This window comes from Eumetopias jubatus, unplaced genomic scaffold (genome assembly GCF_037043125.1).
Source record: "Eumetopias jubatus isolate StellerSeaLion01/CBP00866 unplaced genomic scaffold, mEumJub1_p1.0 scaffold_3, whole genome shotgun sequence".
Lineage (NCBI taxonomy): Eukaryota > Metazoa > Chordata > Mammalia > Carnivora > Otariidae > Eumetopias > Eumetopias jubatus.
This window is the reverse complement of record NW_028274809.1, coordinates 102,843,726-102,861,813: the sequence shown is the minus strand read 5'-3', so window position 1 is coordinate 102,861,813 and position 18,088 is coordinate 102,843,726. Positions and strand designations below refer to the sequence as shown.

The following is an 18,088-nucleotide window of genomic DNA, read 5'->3' as shown; positions in this document are numbered from 1 at the left end:
GAGCAATAAAAGGGGTCTGTGAATGCATATCCAAAGCTTCTTGCCGCCTGTCATATTGATCTAGCACTGCGCTAGGATCCTGGGCCTCTCAAGGACCTGGGCAAACGCTGGTATTAGCGCTCTTCTTCCTCTTAAGGGTTTGCTCAGCAGCCACTCCACGGCTTCCCAAGGAGGAGACCCCCGACCCTGACAATCCATCAAGTGAATGCAAATTGTGGCCCAGACAAAACCAGGCAAACAGCACCCTGCTCCGGAATAATGGCCTCTGTGGGAGAAGGGCCCTTGCAACAATGATTGCTGTGTACACAGCCCACTAAATACCCAAACTTCTGATTAGCCTCATAATGATTTGTGTGTGCACCCGCCTCCTTTGAAATGCTCCCAAGTACATGGCACAAGTTGACTCAAAGCTAACCTCAAACAGTGGCCTTCCCGGGCTTCGTCAGCGCAGAGAGCTGGCTATGCATAGCTCTTGCTACCGTTGATTACAAGGCTTTTGGAAATCCCACACCCAGCCCGGCAAGGAAAAGACCACTTGGAGAGGGTGATAATCACAGGTTAAAGGCTCTGGCTGGAATCGACCTGATCTGGTGAGCACCAGTTCAGGGTCACTGTCGGGGAGCGTTCCCAGGGCGCCCCTGAGCTGTCTATTCCCAGAATGGGATGCCCCCTCACACTGTCTCTGTGGCTGGGACTGTCTACCGAGTGCGATGCGGGAGTTTGCAGACAGGGCATCCAGCCACCTGTTTTCAGTGACCACAGGAATCCACTGGGGCCAGCTTCTGAGGCTCGTTTGGGAGGCCAGGCCTCTTTCTGGAAGGTCACTGACGCCCACAGCGAAAAAAACATGGGTGTGTCGCGCACATGTATCTATCTCCACGTGTTTCTGGAGCCGCGTCTTGGCCCAGACCAGACCTCTCTTCTGAGCGCCGTACAATCCCGTGCCTCTGGGATGGGACGAGTCCAACAGAGACAGAGCTCGGCATTTCCTCCCCGCATCCCCTCTCGCAGGGTCCCCTCATCTGGGAGGTGAAGGCACCATTATCCACTCGGCCAGGGTCCTCCTGGATTCCTCCCTGGCCTCGAGATGTGGCTGAGGCCTCCGTCTCTCTTGGGTCAGACTCCGCGGCCTCCTGAGCAGCCTCCTGGCCCCGCCACGCCTGCCCCCTCGCCCCACTTTTGTGCCCCCGTCAGGAAGGCCAGCACAAGCTTCCCAGAATACAGGTCTGATCACATTCCCTCCCCTTCATAAACTCTTTGGCAAAATGGGACGAGGAATCCCTGCCTCACGAGGTCGGTCTGAGGAGCACGTACTGATCGGTATATTAAAAAGATCTGGCAGTTCGAGCCCCGTGCTGGGGGTAGAGATTACTTAAAAAAAAAGAAGAAAAAGAAAAAAAAGATCCGGCATACAATAGGGACTCAAGCAAACAGGACTGGTTCCCGTTTTCATTGTCTTAGAGTTACAGAGGCAGAAGAGTACAGTTTTAGCTCATGCTCCTACGTGAGAGTGACGATTACCTGAATGCTAATGACAATGGCCCCCCTCCCTCCCTCACATGCATGACCAAGTGGAGTTCTGTGCCACCAGACTCTTCCGCCTCCAGCGCAAAGCAGAGGCCCTCGGCTTCCAGGGAGCAGAGACACCGTTATTTTTAATCTTCCCCCGAGGCCGCAAGCCTGAGTCACTCTGCCCACCTGCTCGACGCCCTCCTGGGCCAGCAGCCGCCTCGCGTGCTCTGCCTGTCTAAGTGGGCGCTGGATCAGCTGCCTGTTGCTATGGCCTCCACCCAGCCCTCGGAGGTAGCCGGTCAGACAAACACGGGGTTAGAACAGGAAGGGCCGGGAAAACGCATGTTACACCCGGAGGGAACGCAGGGGGGCAGGAGATACTACTGCCTACCCGGTCAGAAGGTCTGGGTGGGGTTCTGAGGCTGGAGCAGCTCCAGCGCAGACGTGCTACCTGCAGGGGAGCGGCTATTCTAGAACCCAGACGCTGGCTTCCCGGCTGTGAGGCGGGGCTGTCTGTGAGACGCGAGCCTGCCCCATTCGCAATGGGGGGCATTCACAAAGCCCAATGGGATTGGCAGTCTCTTTGAGGCTGGGGTCTGATGACACAGCGCTATGGCAATGACAATGGCACTGTCCATAATCATGGGTGCCTTCTGTAGACCAGGCCCAGCAGCAACTGGATATACATACACAGGCTTGCCCTTGAGGCCCAGTCCACTTGGAGCCACAGACTCTAAGAGGCAGCAGGCTTTGAGGGGCCCGCACCTGTGGCTTTGACCTTTGGTGCTCTCACAGTTCCCAGAAGGGAGATCTTTCCCGCTAGGGAAAGGGGAATCTGGGAAGGCTTCCTGGAGGTGGTGATGTTTAAGCGGGACCTTGAAGGGCAGTTAGATTTGGATGGGCAGAGGTGGGATGGGGCATTCAGGGGTGAGCCAGAAATGGGCAGAGAGGGAGGTGAGGAGCAGCATGGGAACTGGAGAAAGGCAAAGTGGGCGTGGGCTGGGGACAGCAACAGGGAGAGAGGTTGGGGAAAGGAGGAAGAAAAGGGTGCAGCAACTCCTCTTTTCTGGCCCGGTGGGGTGAGCAGACGTTGGGCCTCACTCCAGGGCAGTGGGACAGGTTTGGGCCCGGCCGTGTGGCTGGAGGGATAAATACTCCTGACTCTGCGCTGTCCACTCCAGATGGACCCCGATGGCTATTCTAATGTCACTCGGCTTCGGGGCGGGTGAACGGGGTGGGGTGGGGGGGGACCCAGCCTGATTAAATCCAGCATCTCCCCCCGGGCCCATAGCTGTATATCTCCCACGTGGGGGAAGTGACACCTCACAGCCTGCACACAGCTTCATTTCCGAAAAGAATGTGTGAGAGGGGGAAGGTCAGGAGACAGGCGCAGCCATAAATTTGATGGAAGGTTTAGCTGGAAACCCCATTAAATCCACACACGGCTCGATGCTGGGCAATGTCCTTCCTCCGAGTCTGCCGAATGGGGCCAGAGAGGTGAGGGACTCACTAAGTAATGTCCTCATTTTTTGGTGTCTCCTATTACCCAGGGGATGAAAAACCCATTACCCATAAGGTTTAGTGGCACTTGGTCCCAGGACTGTGATATTGTCCTTTACCTGAGCCTTCCCCTTGGCCAGTACATGCGGCGCTCTGCCCTGTTGGCCTCTCTCTTTCTGCCACACCATCTGTGTGAACGGCCTCACTCTCCCCAAAGCCCTGGCCGGCTGCCTCCTGTGAGCTGCCCGTGTTCCCTGGAATGCCCCCAACCCCGGGCCTCAGGTGGCGGCCTTGCAAACATACAACACGGAACACAGGGGTGGCCTACGGAAGCATGTCCATCTCCTAGGGAGGGCCTGAGCACAGACAATTTACCTGGAAGGAACCCCCCGCCCACCACCCAGAGAGAAAGGGACTGGAGACGCAGGTCTAGGCTCCTCCTTCTACCCCCACCACCGGGTGCCAGAGCCTTACCTGTCACGAGTAGGTAGCATCTGTCCAAGACACAGCTCAAGAACCACACAGACAGTGAAGATGACAGAACCGGGTTCAAATCTCAGCTGGGCAACGTTAGTGAATTACCGAATCTCTCTGAGCCACTGTTCCCGAGATCTGTTAAATGGGATCATGATGATACCTACCCTCCTACCACTGGTGTGGGGATTGAAGGAGTGGCAAATGCTCAGCAATTATCTGCAAACATTACAACTTCCTTTACAGGCTGACATTCAAGCTTACCTTCTCGTCCTGACAACGGTGTGAGCTTTGTCATTAAAGCAGATGCAACCCCTCGTGGGGATCGGAGGGACCCGTTCTTGCTCCCTCAGAAGCCCCAGCTCAACAAGCTTTATGATGCCATTTGTAGGAATGATATTCTACAAGAGGCAAAACTTCAGGGACACAGGACATAACAGAGGTTGCTCTGGGGGGCTGTCGGTGAGAGGTAGGAGAGCGAAAGCAAGGGGACAGGCTGAACATTTTGGGGAGAGGGGACTATTCTAGATGTTGACTGTAGTGGTGACTACACACTGCACACGTGTTGAAGTTTACAGAACTATAAAGCTCAAAAATGTCAATTTTCCGTACGTCAGTTATACCTCAATAACTCTGACTTTAAAAAGAAAAAAAGAAGAAAAAGAAATAAAGAGCCAGTGAGGGCCAGATGTGAGCCCAGGTGTGAGGCCAGACCAGGTGTCTCAGTGCCAGAGGTGAGAAAGGGTCTAGAACGAAGCAGAGTGTCAGTAAGACCCACAAGGGAATGTCTCAAAAGGCGGTGGGATCGCAATCTCCCCGAAGGGAGCAGAAGACCAAGGGAGATGACAGACAGGCAAGAGGGGCCAGGCCTCCCCTGGGCGGGGGGGGGGGGTGGGGGGGGGGCTCTGCACTGTGACTGGAGCCCCTGCCCCCTCTCTGGCTTTCTCTTCTTCCCTCTGGCTGTATGTCACAGGTTCACAGAGCTCCAGAGGGACTTTCAGGGACACCTGCCTTTCACAGGTGAGACTGGAATGGAGCCTGGGCCCCCCTCGTCCCCAGTCAGGTGCTTTGCACCTGAGCATCATTCTCCTGGCTTCCTCCTTTGGTGCCTGGACCCCTTCCTCTCAAGGTGTCTTAGGGCCTACCGGGAGCTCCCACCCTGGGATGCCTGACTCTGCTCACCTCCCTACCCCGTCTGGGGCTCCTCCGGAAGTGTGGCTCCTGGAATGAAGTCTGGGGCTGCCCCCCTTCCTCCTTGGAGAGGTGAGAAGGCCCCAGGGTCAGACTCACTGTGGGCAGCCACATCCATCGAAAGACCCACTGTAAACTCATGGTCAAGTAAAACCCCTGAAATAAACTGAATTATTTTATTTCTAAGCTATACGTCCCCCACTCTGTACGTGAACAGTGGCACAGTCTGAGATCAATCTGTAGGGCCTTCCTGGTCCCTTATGACATTTTATCCCCAAGGACCTGGCCCCGGGCAGGCTGTCTTTTTTTATGTTATTTCATTTTTTAATTCCATTTAGTTAACATACTGTGTGATATTAGTTTCAGGGATATAATATGGTGATTCAACACTTCTATACAACACCCAGTGCTCATTACAGCAAGTGCCCTCCTTAATCCCCATCACCTATTTCCCCCCTCTCCCCCCACCCACCTTCCCTCTGGTAATCAGCAGTGTGTCCTCTAGAGTTAAGAGTCTGTTTCCTGGTTTGCCTCTCTCTTCCCTTCGCTCATCTGTTTTGTTTCTTAAATTCCACATATGAGTGCAATTGTATGGTATCTGCATTTCTCTGACTGACTTATTTCACTTAATATTATACCCTCTAGCTCATCCACGTTGCTGCAAATGGCAAGATTTTCATTCTTATTTATGGCTGAATAATATTCCATTGTATACTTACTAGATATTCTAGATATTCTATGTTCTGTATATGCTACCTTTTCTTTATCCATTCATGTACCAGTGGACACTTGGGCTCTTAGAAATCAACCACAAGAGGGGCGCCTGGGTGGCTCAGTCAGTTAAGCGTCTGCCTTCGGCTCAGGTCATAATCTCAGGGTCCTGGGAATCGAGTCCCACATCGGGCTCCCTGCTCAGCACAGAGTCTGCTTCTCCCTCTCACTCTCCCTTTGTGCTCTCTCTCTCTCTCAAATAAACAAATAAAATCTTAAAAATAAATCAATAAATAAAAGAAATCAACCACAAGAAAAAATCTGGAAAGGCCACACATACATGGAGGTGAAATAACATGCTACCAAACAATGAATGGGTTAACCAAGAAATCAAAGAAGAAATCAAAAAGTACATGGAAACAGGGGCGCCTGGCTGGCTCTCTCATTAGAGCATGGGACCCTTAATCTCATGGTCGCAAGTTCAAGCCCTGAGTTGGGCATGGAGCCTACTAAAAAAAATAACAAGTACATGGAAACAAAAATGAAAAAACAACAGTCCAAAACCTATGGGATGCAGCAAAGGCAGCCCTAAGAGGGAAGAATGTAACAATACAGGCCTATCTTAAGAAGCAAAAAAAAGAAAAAAAAACCTCAAATACACAGCTTAACCTTATACCTAAAGGAGCTGGAAAAAGAATAACAGAACCCCAAACCAGCAGAAGAAAGGAAATAATAGAGTAGAGCAGAAATAAATGATAGAGAAACTAAAAGAAACAGTAGAACAGATCAATGAAACCAGGAGCTAGTTCTTTGAAAAGATCAATATTGATACACCTCTAGCCAGACTCATCAAAAACGGAGAAAGGATTCAAATAAACAAAAATCATAAATGAAAGAGGAGAAATAACCATCAGCACAGAAATACAAACTATTGTAAGATTATCATAAAAAACTACTTGCCAACACACGGGACAACCTAGAAAAAAATAGATAAATTCCTAGAAACATAATCTCCCAAAACTAAGCAGGAAGAGCTAGAACATTTGAGCAAAGCTGTGTCTGGGTGTTGGGTCACTGGGGGCTCCGGGCTCTCCCTCGTGACTACACGTTGCCACGACACCAGCTGCACCTGCCCCCCCTTCACCCTCTCCCCTCCTCCCTTCCAGGAGGGCTCCGGGAAGCAGAGAGGGCTGGGACTTCCACAAGCTGGACACTGTCCCAGCCTCAAGTCTTCCGAGTGTGGCATGGGTAACTCCAACAGGGCACTGGGGAGTAGGGCCAGAAGTTCTGAATTTGGGCTGCTTTTCCCGAAAGCATCACATTCAAGGTCTTGAGTGAGGAAGTGACACCACCAGTAGGACCTCTGTACACCCAACACAGGCACTTGCTCAGATAATCCTACTAAACATCCTACACACTGATGCCTTGGCGCCATTTTACAGATGCAGAAACTGAGGCTCTGAGTGGTCACGTTACCACGGTAACACAAGTAGCTTTTCCCATCATCAGGTGCTGTCTTTTAAGGTTGGTTTAAAAAAAAGATTAGTTTCACGTTTTGCTCCCTGGGGTAGAAATATCAGTATCTCGGTCCAGGAAGCCAAGTAGAACCTGTGCTGGGTCTTTTGTGGAACCACCCGATAGCCAAAAACAGTGATTTAACATGAAATTGTGCTCAACTTCATCTCCAGTACCCAAATTTTCCTTTTCAAAATCAGTACATATCAAATTCTGCTTGAGAAAGACATAATTTGGCCATTTATGATTTCTCTCACATGCAAACATCTCTCCATTGACCTAACCCAGCTCCTACCTGCTGTTTTCTGGCTTATTCTCCATCCCCCCCACCCATCTGACGTGTTCCATGGCCTGGATGGGGAAACCAAAGGCTTTGCCTCTTAGCGGAGCATAACAAGGTTCGTGTTTGTTTGTGAATCACCACCTATGTGACCTGAGTTCCCCTTCTGAGGGCAGAGCTGGGGGGCCCAGGGATCGATTTTAGGAGGGCGGGAAGGACTTACAGAGAATGCCAGGCGCCCAGGAGAAATGTGGAGCCGGACCCAGATAAGAAGGCCCCACCCAGTCCGGAAAAGATTAGGGGGGGAATCAAAGAGGCCCCTTGCTTTAAATCTGCATGGAAAGCAATTAACGTTTGGCCAGGTCTCTAATTAAAATTCCCACCTAGCATAGCCCCTGTGGCTGGGTGCTAGAAATTCACGTAAAAACATGGTGAGGATACCAAGGATGCAGGCAGTGGACTCCGAGCTGGAATTCACTCAGCACTGCCTGTTTGTGGAGAGAAACATATTCTGCCTTCCCATCCCTCGCACTCAGCGTCCTTAAAGAAAGCCCTTTCCCCTGCCCCTCAAGGGACCCCCAACGGCATGAAGGTGGAAAAGCCAGGATCATCCCGTCTGTTCCATGCCGTGCACGCAGATGGGGTGCGGGGAGCTGGAGCGGGATCTCTGGGTGCTCCAATGTATTCCCACCCCCCCATCTCCCGCACGATATGCAGACATGGGAAAATGCACACGCATTTCTCCATCTGGGCATTTTAAGTGGCCCGTAAAATCCTAAATGCTGAAAAACGGCCGCCTGTGGAAGCACAGCTAGCTGCTGAAAAAAATTATTGGTTTGCTCCTCTGGCTGAAGGGTCCCCCTCACGTGGCCGGGTGGCTCTGGTGGGTTAAAAGCGCCTCATTAGTGCGGGCGCGTGCAAACAGAGTTTAACACACTGAATTGGAATCTACTGGTTTTCATCCGCAAACTCCTAAGTAGTAATTATGGGTTACTGCAGGGTGACAGCCCAGGCTGTTAAGTGACTGCCGCCTGATAATCTCGCAGACGGGGAGCCCTTGGCAGGGCTGCAGCCAGAGGCCAGCTAGTGGACATGGACGTCCTCAGAGAGGACCTTCCAGCCTATCGAGGCCAGCTGACTAATGCTGGCTCTCCCCACATATTGCTGGGAACCCCATTCACCCTGGATCACCCTGGATCACCCTGGATCACGGGTCATCTCTGGCCTGCAGAGAGCCTGCCACAGGATCCTAACAGGCTTCTCCCTCCCCACCAGCGTGAGAACCAGGCAAACTTGACCACACCCTCTCCCTCCCCGGCCAACTGTTGAGCTCCCAGGCGGGGTCCACAGCCCCTCCGGTCCCGGCTGCAGCTGACCCTCTGGCCCTTCTCGGCTCTCCCTAAAACCAGATCTTTTGCCATTTCCCTCTTTTCTCTGTGAGCTCCTCTAGGCAGGGCAGCGTCCAGCTAAAGGCCTCTTGCCCAAGCCCAAGCCGGCCATGGGAGGGCACGGGGCTGGGCACAGGGGCACACAGAAGCCTTAACAAGTGAAATCCCTGCACCAGAAGCCGGCAGCTTGGAGGGCTTCAAGCAGAAAAAAGATTCTGAAAACCAGAAAAACTCAGCCAAGCTTGCTTTTTTTTTCTTTTTGCTCTAGCACAGGAGTTTTAAAACTCAGTTTCATACCATGTGGATAATTCTGTATTCCGCATTTAGTTTTTTACATTGTCCCATGTTATTAAGATTCTTCATAAATATCATTTTAGCGCACTCATGCTGTCTCGTTCCACGGAGATTAATTTATTTAAACTTTCCCCTTTATTCAGCCAAGTCTTTAAACACTTAGTGACTTTACTACACCCATGATTCTGTTTATGCAGCATTCCTTGGTCTTAATTATTTGTATAAAGAGACGGTCTTCCTTCATTAGAGCCATTATTGGCCACAAAAAGTAACTAATACACTTGAGTGTAATATCATAAGGGGAAAAGGATTCTTTCTTTCCTTCTCATCCAGCCCCTGGTGGGAGCAGCCCACAGTGAATATTTGTGGTTGAAGGAAGAACGAATAGGTGAGTGAGTCATTGTTAAGTGAACATTCCCCCCCCTCCGTCTATTTTTCTGGAGTTATAATTCTTTCACTTCCCAACAGAGACCCAGGCTCAGCCAACATTTTAACGTATTATCTCAACCTGAACAGTCTTCCTAGATGTTAATATAGAAGAATTAAAAAAAAAAATTAAACAAACAACCTTTTAGTAACAAATTCCAGTATCAAAACCGAGGCGCCTTTGGACAACAAGCTGTATTTATGACGGCTGACCACACACATACCTAAAATCCCGCGGTCTCACTCCTGGGTAAGTCCCAAGCAGAAATGCGCGCCTATGTTCACCAAGACTGCACAAGGATGTTCACAAGCAGCACAGAACAGTCCCAAACGGGAAACAACCCAAATGTTCATTGACACTGAAACAGATCATGTATTGTGCTATATTCACAAAAAAGGAATATTCAGCAATGAGAATACACACACCACGACATGATGTAACAACATGAACCAATCCCCCAAACATAAGAAAGAAGCCAGACACAAAAGTGCACACGCTGCATAATTCCATTTATATAAAGCACAAACGCAAGCAAAGCCAAGGGATGCTATCAGAGGTCAGGACTGCGGCTGCCCCCGGGGGGGTGAGACTGGGAGTGGGCACGAGGGGCTCTGGGATGCAGACCATGGTCTGTTTCTTCATCTGGGTGCTGGTTCCCACAAGTGTGTTCCAACGCTGAAACTTCACCAAGCTGTATATTTAAGATGTGTCCTTTACTGTGTGCATACTATATCCTAATAGCTTTTTTGAAAGATGCATGGTCATTTTTAAGCCTCATCCGAATAGTTTACTTAAAGAATTTCTCAAGTGTCTGTGTGCAAGGCCCTGAAGACTGGACGCGATGCAGGATTTGTCCAGCAGGTCTGCCGTGTAACCTTGGAAAGTTCCTGCTGACACAGTACGGACGAGGGGTCAGTGGGCCCCCGCTCGGGCCTGGCAGTGTTCAGGAGCAGGCCTCCCATGCTGGGCCTGCTGGGGAAGCAACTGCCACGGTCACACTGTGGGTGGGGGCGGGGTCACACCTTGGGCAGGTGCATCACCTGTATACCCGGGGCCCAGGCGTCCCAGGCCACATGCCCGAGCCCCTCCAGGCCTTCTCTGACCTCTTGCTCCCGACATACTACGGCTCGCTGTATGAATGGCAGGTTCGGGTTCCACGGGCCCTGAAGCTTGTACGGTTTGGGAGGGGGCTCTGCAACGAATCTACCAGTAAATGTAAGGCCATGGACGGGGCCATGCAAACAGGGCCCTAGAGCACAAGACTTCACTGAGTGGGTCTACACTGGCCAGGACCCCAGGGGCCTGCCCCCGGACACTGGCCCACCCCAGACTGACCTCAGGGGCTTTCCAGAGCCCACCTCAGCTGGAGCCAGCAGAGCCTTGCTCTTCCCTGCTTGCCGGCCAGACCTGACACACACAGGCCCCACGGAGAAAGGCCATTCCTGAGAAGGTGCTCCCTCTGCCCTCCGGCTCGCCTGCATCCCTCCTCCACCCCACTCCTCCGCAGCCAGCTATAAACCCTCAGAAGACAAGCCCTGCCAGCCCCGCTCTGGTGAATGCTTCAAACCGCAGGAAGGGACGTTCCTTCTGCTGAGATGAGATCTTGTATGTCTTTGTAGCAGGATAGTGTCCTGGGGAGCTTTAGGGGGAGGCGTGGCTGTTTGATCGAGGCTTTGCCCCAGTTTGCTGTTCTGTGAACCCCTCAGGTCAGAGCATGCCCAGCAGGACACTGGGGAGAGCCTCCCATTACACTGCCCCGAGGAGTGTGTTTTCTGCTGGAGAAATGCACAGAGAGCGAGGCATCCTGGGTAACCTCCAGCCAGTCCCCCAGGAAGGAGGAGCAGCCCCGAACACTCACTCACCTCTTTGCAAAGCATTATTGCCTCTGACCTTTTCCCTCCCTTCTCCTCCCGGCTTGCCACTAAGCAGTTTGTTTGATCTGCAAGGGCGCCTTCTTTTCAATCTACAATTTAAATGAAGCGCAATGTCTGAAAACCAGGAGCGGAGAGGGAATCAAGTCTGAGCAATTACGGTGCGCAGGTACGATTTTGCTTTGTGTCTGGACAAAGGGAACGTGTTGTAAGGAGCAACAGCTTTGGAGCAAGGTGGAGCTTGCGTGGATCCTGGCGAGGCTCGCCTCACCTTCCTCATCTGTAGAATGGGGATAACAGCGCTACAGAGACTCACGCTGAGGAACAGAGGTAACAGACACAAAGAGTCTGAAACAGCAAGGACCCAATAAACATTGGCTGTCATTTTTACAAGCTTCCGTACGCTTCATTGCATGAGTCATAGCTTCACTTCACAATGCTTCTTGGTGATGGTCCCATGTCGGAACAAACAGATTTAATTCACTTTTAACTGCTGCGTGCTATTCCTCAAAGTGGAAATGCCATAGTTTGCTTAACCATTTCTGGATTTTCAGGTTGTTCCCAATTTTTTGTTGTTACCAACAACACTATAAGGGACCTTTCCACGCATGTCCCCCTGGGCACGTGTGCAACTGTTCCTCCCGGCTAGATCCTGAGAAGGGAAACTGCTGGATCAAGGGGTTCTAGTTTTTATTACACGCTGTCAAATGGCCTCTGGAAGGACCGAGCACCTGACGCTCCACCGCAATCCAGGAGAAGGTCCACTTCTACTCATCCTGCTCTTCATTAAACTTTTAAGTCTTTGCCAATTTGACGACTACTCCGTAAACACTCGGAAGGTTGAGGGGCTTTTTTCTTTTCCTTTTTTAAATTAATTTATTTATTTGAAAGAGAGAGCGGAGGGAGGGGGAGAGAATCTCCAGCAGACTCCCCACTGAGCGCAGAGCCCGACCTGGGGCTTGATCCCGGGACCCCGAGATCAGGACCTGAGACGAAATCAAGGGTCGGGCGCTTAACGGGCTGAGCCACCCACGTGCGCCCCGAGGGGCTTTTTTCTCCTATTTAAATTACATTTCCTTATGTTTATCTTCTATTAATTAGCTGTTCCCGTATTTTATCTATTTATTTTATTTTATTTTATTTTATTTTTTTAAAGATTTTTTATTTATTTATTTTTGAGAGAGAGAATGAGAGAGAGAGAAAGCACATGGGGGGGAGGGTCAGAGGGAGAAGCAGACTCCCTGCCGAGCAGGGAGCCCGATGCGGAACTCGATCCAGGGACTCCAGGATCATGACCTGAGCCGAAGGCAGTCGCTTAACCAACTGAGCCACCCAGGTGCCCTCTATTTTTTTTTTTTAATGGGGCAGTCTTTGTCTTTGTTTCATCAAGGTTTCTGTCCTCCCGTTGTGTTACAGACACGGGACACACTCTCTCCCAGTCTCTTACCTGTCTGAACTTTGTTGACGGCATCTTTTTCATACAGAAGTTTACAATTTCACCGACGGCCACGGTCTACTTTGGGATGTATCAAAAATCGGGGGGACCAGGGACTGAGAGGCACGGACAGATCGGAACAGGGATTGGGGGATGTTAATGACAGAATGAGGAGCCGGGAATTTCCATGTAAAATGTCCTCGGCTCTGTTCAACATTTGAAACTTTTCAGAAGAAAAAGGTCAGAAGAAAAGTATGCAATTCTGGTATAGCTGAATATGTGTCCATCTATTCCTGTGTGGCTTTCACACCGTGTCTTGCTTAGGAATTCCCGTGGTAACCAAAGCGCTGGGGTGATTGAAGGAGCGCCCCTTTCCTAAGTTGGATTTAAAAAAAAATCAGTTCTTGAATCCATTTTCAACCTACTTTTATAAAGCATATGAAGTATGGGTTTAAATATTTTCTCTCTATAACATATTGTCTTAATACTGCCTGTAGGACAGTTAAAAACAAACTAAATTTGGGGTGCCTAGGTGGCTCCTACGGTTGAGCGGCTGACTCTTGGTTTTGGCTGAGGTCATGATCTCAGGGTTGTGGGATCGAGTCCCGTGACAGGCTGCGAGCTCAGTGCTCAGCGTGGAGTCTGCTTGAGATTCTTCCCCCTCCCCTCCCCCTCTACTCCTCCCCCAACCCAGTGTGTGCTCTCTCAGATAAATAAATAAAACCTTAATAAAAAAAAAACAAAACTAAATTCCCAGTTGTACTTTTATCTATTTCTGACCCAATGCTCTGCTGTAATCCCTCCAGCTTTATAACATGGTTTAACGTCTGGTAGGGCAGGCCTTCTACCCTCACCCCTGATTACTGTCTTCTTCCGCAAAGCAATCATGGCTCTTTGCAGTTAAGTTCTCCTCCATGTGAATTTTACAATCAGCTCGGAGAATGCCGTTAGAATCCTCCTGGGATGTGGATCGTGACTGATGGCACAGAACTGAGAGGTAATAACCCACGTAGGGTTGTGAGGAAAGGAAAGACAGTGTCTGAAGAGGGCCTGAGCCATAGCTAGCGGTCAATAAACAGGAGCTATTATTACTGTAGTTGTTGCTACAAGTAGGGGGCGGTCCACCCGGGACCTGCTGCCTCCATCCCATCTCTTCTGGTCCAAGGAAACATTCTCTCTTGAAAACGGTTTTCAAAGTGCTTCCAAGTGCATCCCCTTTTCTGCGTGGGCCATGTCCCCACAAAAGGAACTTTGGTCCCTTAGCTCCTTCCCCATATACCCTCCCTACGAGCAGGCAGCACTGGGCCCTTCTCACACCCAGAGCTCGAGTCCCCAGGCCAAGATGTCCAGCCTGAGGTTGTTCCTCAAGCCTTCCCTCCAGATTCGGTCCACTTTTCCAGGCTCCTGAGTCCACCCTGGGCCTGTCAGGGAGAGATACTGACTCTGCTTCTACCCTGCTCACACGCCGTACGCTGACGGGTATGGCTCCTGCCTGTGCCCAGGTCCCAGCTTCGGAGGGGAGCCTGCGCGCACCAAGTTAAGCCACCACGCCAGGCACAGTCACCACCAGCAGCCTGCCTGTTGCCAGTTACACCAAGTCTCATAGTACCCACTATGGCGGTCTCACCTCCCCACTGTAGGGAGGAGGAAACAGGCCCTGAGAGTGGAGAGAGCATCAGGACAAAAGCGGAGAAGCTGGGACCCAAACCCAGGTCAGCCTGACCCCCGTGAGCCCCATGCCTCCTCGTGATGACCGGCCTTGGGGCCAACAGCCCCGGCAACTACAAATATCTCCAAGAAAGTCACCTCCAGGGCAGACCCCGCACAGGAGCCGCAGGCTCCCGAGCACCAAACCCCCAGGCCCTAGCTGGGGTGTCTCCTAGCACCTCTCGCTCCTCTTTCTTCTTTGCAAAGACAGCTGCTGCCACAGCGTGTGGCTGTTGACCAGCTAGTCAGCACGCCGCCGAGGCGTCTTTCCGAGCTGCCTGCATCCTCCCGAGCAGAGAGATACCTCATTAGCGTGCTATATTTCAGCCTCGAGAAAACAATGCATGCCAAGAGACCATAAACAACAAGCACAATGCTACAGGTCATGGATGATAGATGCCACCCGCAGACGTTCAACGTGGGCCCTGCTTACACAGACAGGAGTGAGGCCTGCTTCCGGGCACATCCGTCTTTCCCCAAATGCTGACGCAGGAAGAAGCCGGCTCAGCCTGGGCTACACACACACACACACACACACACACACACACACACACACACACGTGCACACACATGCACATACGAGGGTGGGGGGCCCAGCTCCCAGCCCCCCGTCATTAGCCCTTTCCCCTGACGGGTGAGCTATACACTCTGGTGACTTTCAATATTTTCAAACTCTCACTATTTCTACTCTGGCTACTGGTTCTTTCGTTTATTATTATAACTTTTTTTTTTTCTCCTTGCTACAGGTCCAGGAATTTTTCTCTTTGGAAAATAAAGTTTCAAAACGCCCCAGCCAGTTTCTGAAAAGAGCTGGTGAGCCAGTTGAGAAACGAGGCCAAAGAAGCCAAGGCAAACGGGCCGTTGCACAGACCCATGGAGCCGCACAAGCTGGGCTCTGTTGGCTTGAGGGGCGGTTCGGGGAAGGAGGCACTGAGGGTTGCACACAGTTACTCTAGCCCTCAGGGTGCCAGTAGGGATGGCGGCCCGCAGCCTGGAGCCCTCTGGAGTGGGGACACGCAGGAGCGGGGTGCTCCCCTCGTGGTCGGGGTCTGCAGGCAGTGGGCCGCAGGGTGGGTTAGGCCAATCCTCGGGGCAACAGCCCCTTCTTCTGTGGAGCAACCTTGGGACAAAGAGGTCTGTGTGACCTGGGCAAGGTGCTGGGGCAGCCGAGGACCCCGGGCAGGCTACCCAAAGGTGCCTGTGGGGAGGTATGAAAATGCTCTCAGTGACCACCCAGCCTGCAAACAGGTTGTGCATCTCGTGTTACAGTGATGGGGAGGGAGATGCACTGGTTGGTACAGCCTCTCTGGGCGGGGGTCTGGTCAGATGAGGGGCCCAGGGAGCCTGGACCCTGGAGGGATGTTCACAGCCCAGCCTCAGGCAGAAATGTCCAAAAACACCCTGTAGGCATTAAAGAGGGGACCAAAGTGTAATCTGGGGACCCCCGAAGATCCCCAAGACCCTTTCAGGAGGTCCACAAAGTCAAAACTATCTTTATACTAAGATGTTATTTGGATGGTGAGGCTACCAGGGAACAGAACAAATGTTTCTTTCACTAGGCCAGACAGTAAAGAGGTGTTTAAAACTAAGACACAATGACATTCTTATAATGCTTTTGTTGTTGGGGAAAATATTTTTCATAATGTGCTATGTGTTATTTTCAGTAATGTGAAATGGGTTTATTACTATTATTCTCAAATTGACTTTACATATCATTTAAATTTCTCAGTTTTAATTTCTAAATACCAATAAATCAATATCAAGAGATATAAATTCCCTGCTCCCCAGGAAAGCTCTTGGAGATGTCAATAATTTTTTTAAAAAGATTTTATTTATTTATTTTAGAGAGGCGGGGAGGGGCAGAGGAAGAGGGAGAGAGAGTCTTAAGCAGACACTGCACTGAGTGCGGAGCCCAACGAGGGGCTCGACCCCATGACCCCGAGCTCGCGACCAGAGCCCAAACCCAACCAACAGTGCCACCCAGGCGCCCCTGAAGTTTTCCATAATTTTTAAGAGTGTATAGAGGTCCCAAGACCAAGGGATTTGAGAATGGTAGTTATACAAGAACTTGAACGACAAGAGGTCTTAAGTGGGCAGGATGCATTGGTCTGCAGTAACAAATAGAATCTCATTCTGTAAAAAAGGACATGGGCCTTTGTATAGAACATACGGACACAGAAGACGGTGAGCAACTTTCTCTGGGTGGTACTTCTTGTCTGTCATTCACCTATGTTACTACTGCAATCAGAAGGAGTGCAGTATTAATGTTTCAAGTTTAGTCTATCATGTTCTGAAAAGCCCACAGAGTAGTCACTGAACAAGTAACACCTCTAAGCCCTTCTTATGGGCTAGGCACTGGGCTGCACGTTTCAGGGATGCAGGTTTATTTCACCCCAACGATAGCTGTGGATTATCAGCCTCATTTTACAGAAGAGAAACTGAAGGTCAGAGCAAGGCTCAGCATCTTGTCCACGGTCATGCAGATAGCAGATGACGCGAAACCAAGACTCCAATCTGGGCTGGTCGGCCACCAGAAGCCCGTGTTCCTGACCACTGGCCTAGGGGGCCGGTCTTCCCTGCAGGTCCTCCAGCCTCAGGGAATGGCTGTGTGCCAGGGCCTGCGTCCGCTGTTCCTTGGCACCGATAGCACATGGCCTGCTCACCCTGCCATGTGCACTTCACCTCTGGCTGGCAAGGACCCAACTCTCTTACCTGCATCCTGCACCCCTATGCCCACCCCTGGACCGAGCAGGTGACTAATGGACAGGACCAAGCAGTCATAGCACCCTAGCAGGGGGTCTATCAGGGTGCATGGCCCCTAGGGGAGTCTGACTCCAGCCACCACTCTCTTTTGGGGGGAAAGAGATCACCGCAGATCAGAACCCAGCCATTGTTCCAGATGCAAGGTCATGGCTGAGGCATTACTCTAGGCACAGGTCCCCAACCTCACCTCCGTGACCACAGCTATGGGCTGGGAGGAGGTCATGGGGGCGGGTATCACAGCTTCAGGTCAGGTGTATTACCACCTCCTCTGGCCTGCTGACCCCAGCAGTCAAGTCTACCCACTGATGACCACCTGCCACAATGACAAACGGTGCTTCCCTTCCTGCCTGCACAGGAGGCTCCCTGTCTCCTCTGCGTCTGGCACTGGGCAATGCTGTCCCCCTGAGCTCACCCTGGAAGCTGATTCCTGAACCGGTGTGCTTGCTGTGGGAGTTGAGAAACATAATAAATGGGCCCAGCTCCATGTGCAGCACCTAATTTGCAATAATATTGAAGTCTCCAACAATAACTCATTTACTCTTATAATAAATATATAAAAAAAGACAAATTGCTACATTGAACATGCATTTTCTTCACTGCAAGTAGCTGCTACCCCAGGGAGAAAGCCCCGTGCTGCTAACTAATAGTAAATCCTTTGGAAAATCATGTGTCATAATGATGGACAACCAGGGAAGGGGTATTAAATAGATTTAGAGGTTAGCTACTCTAACAAGAACAAAAGACGTCCTTTGCAAACCTGCACCTATAAGAGCACATATCAGCCCCTGATTAGCACTCACCTTCTGATAGCCCAGGTGCAGCGAAGGAAAGAAAAGTTTCTGTCCTGGGCGGGTGTGGCTGGCTGGGTGCAGAATGGCACTGGGGAGAAGGAGCATGCGGGAGGCCTGGGCATGTGCGGGCTCCAGGAGCCAGGCTCTCCAGCTCTGGAAGGATCCCTGGAGTGAAAGGCTCACGCCCCCTTCCAAGGAGCCAGCCCATGCTGTGTGTCCAGGGAGCAAA

General features: G+C 51.2%; 1 protein-coding gene across 5 annotated transcripts in view; it reads right to left on the bottom strand.

The window, feature by feature from the left end:
* Positions 1 to 18,088, bottom strand: part of GLI2 (GLI family zinc finger 2) — a 182,738-nt gene that overhangs the window by 94,222 nt on the left and 70,428 nt on the right. Inside the window, exon 2 of one of the 5 annotated variants that reach the window (XM_088022165.1) lies at positions 16,928 to 16,963. The exons of the other annotated variants lie outside the window; for them this stretch is intronic. The gene's annotated coding sequence lies outside the window, so the exon portion shown is untranslated. The remainder of the gene's footprint in view (positions 1 to 16,927; positions 16,964 to 18,088) is intronic. 5 annotated transcript variants of the gene reach the window in all.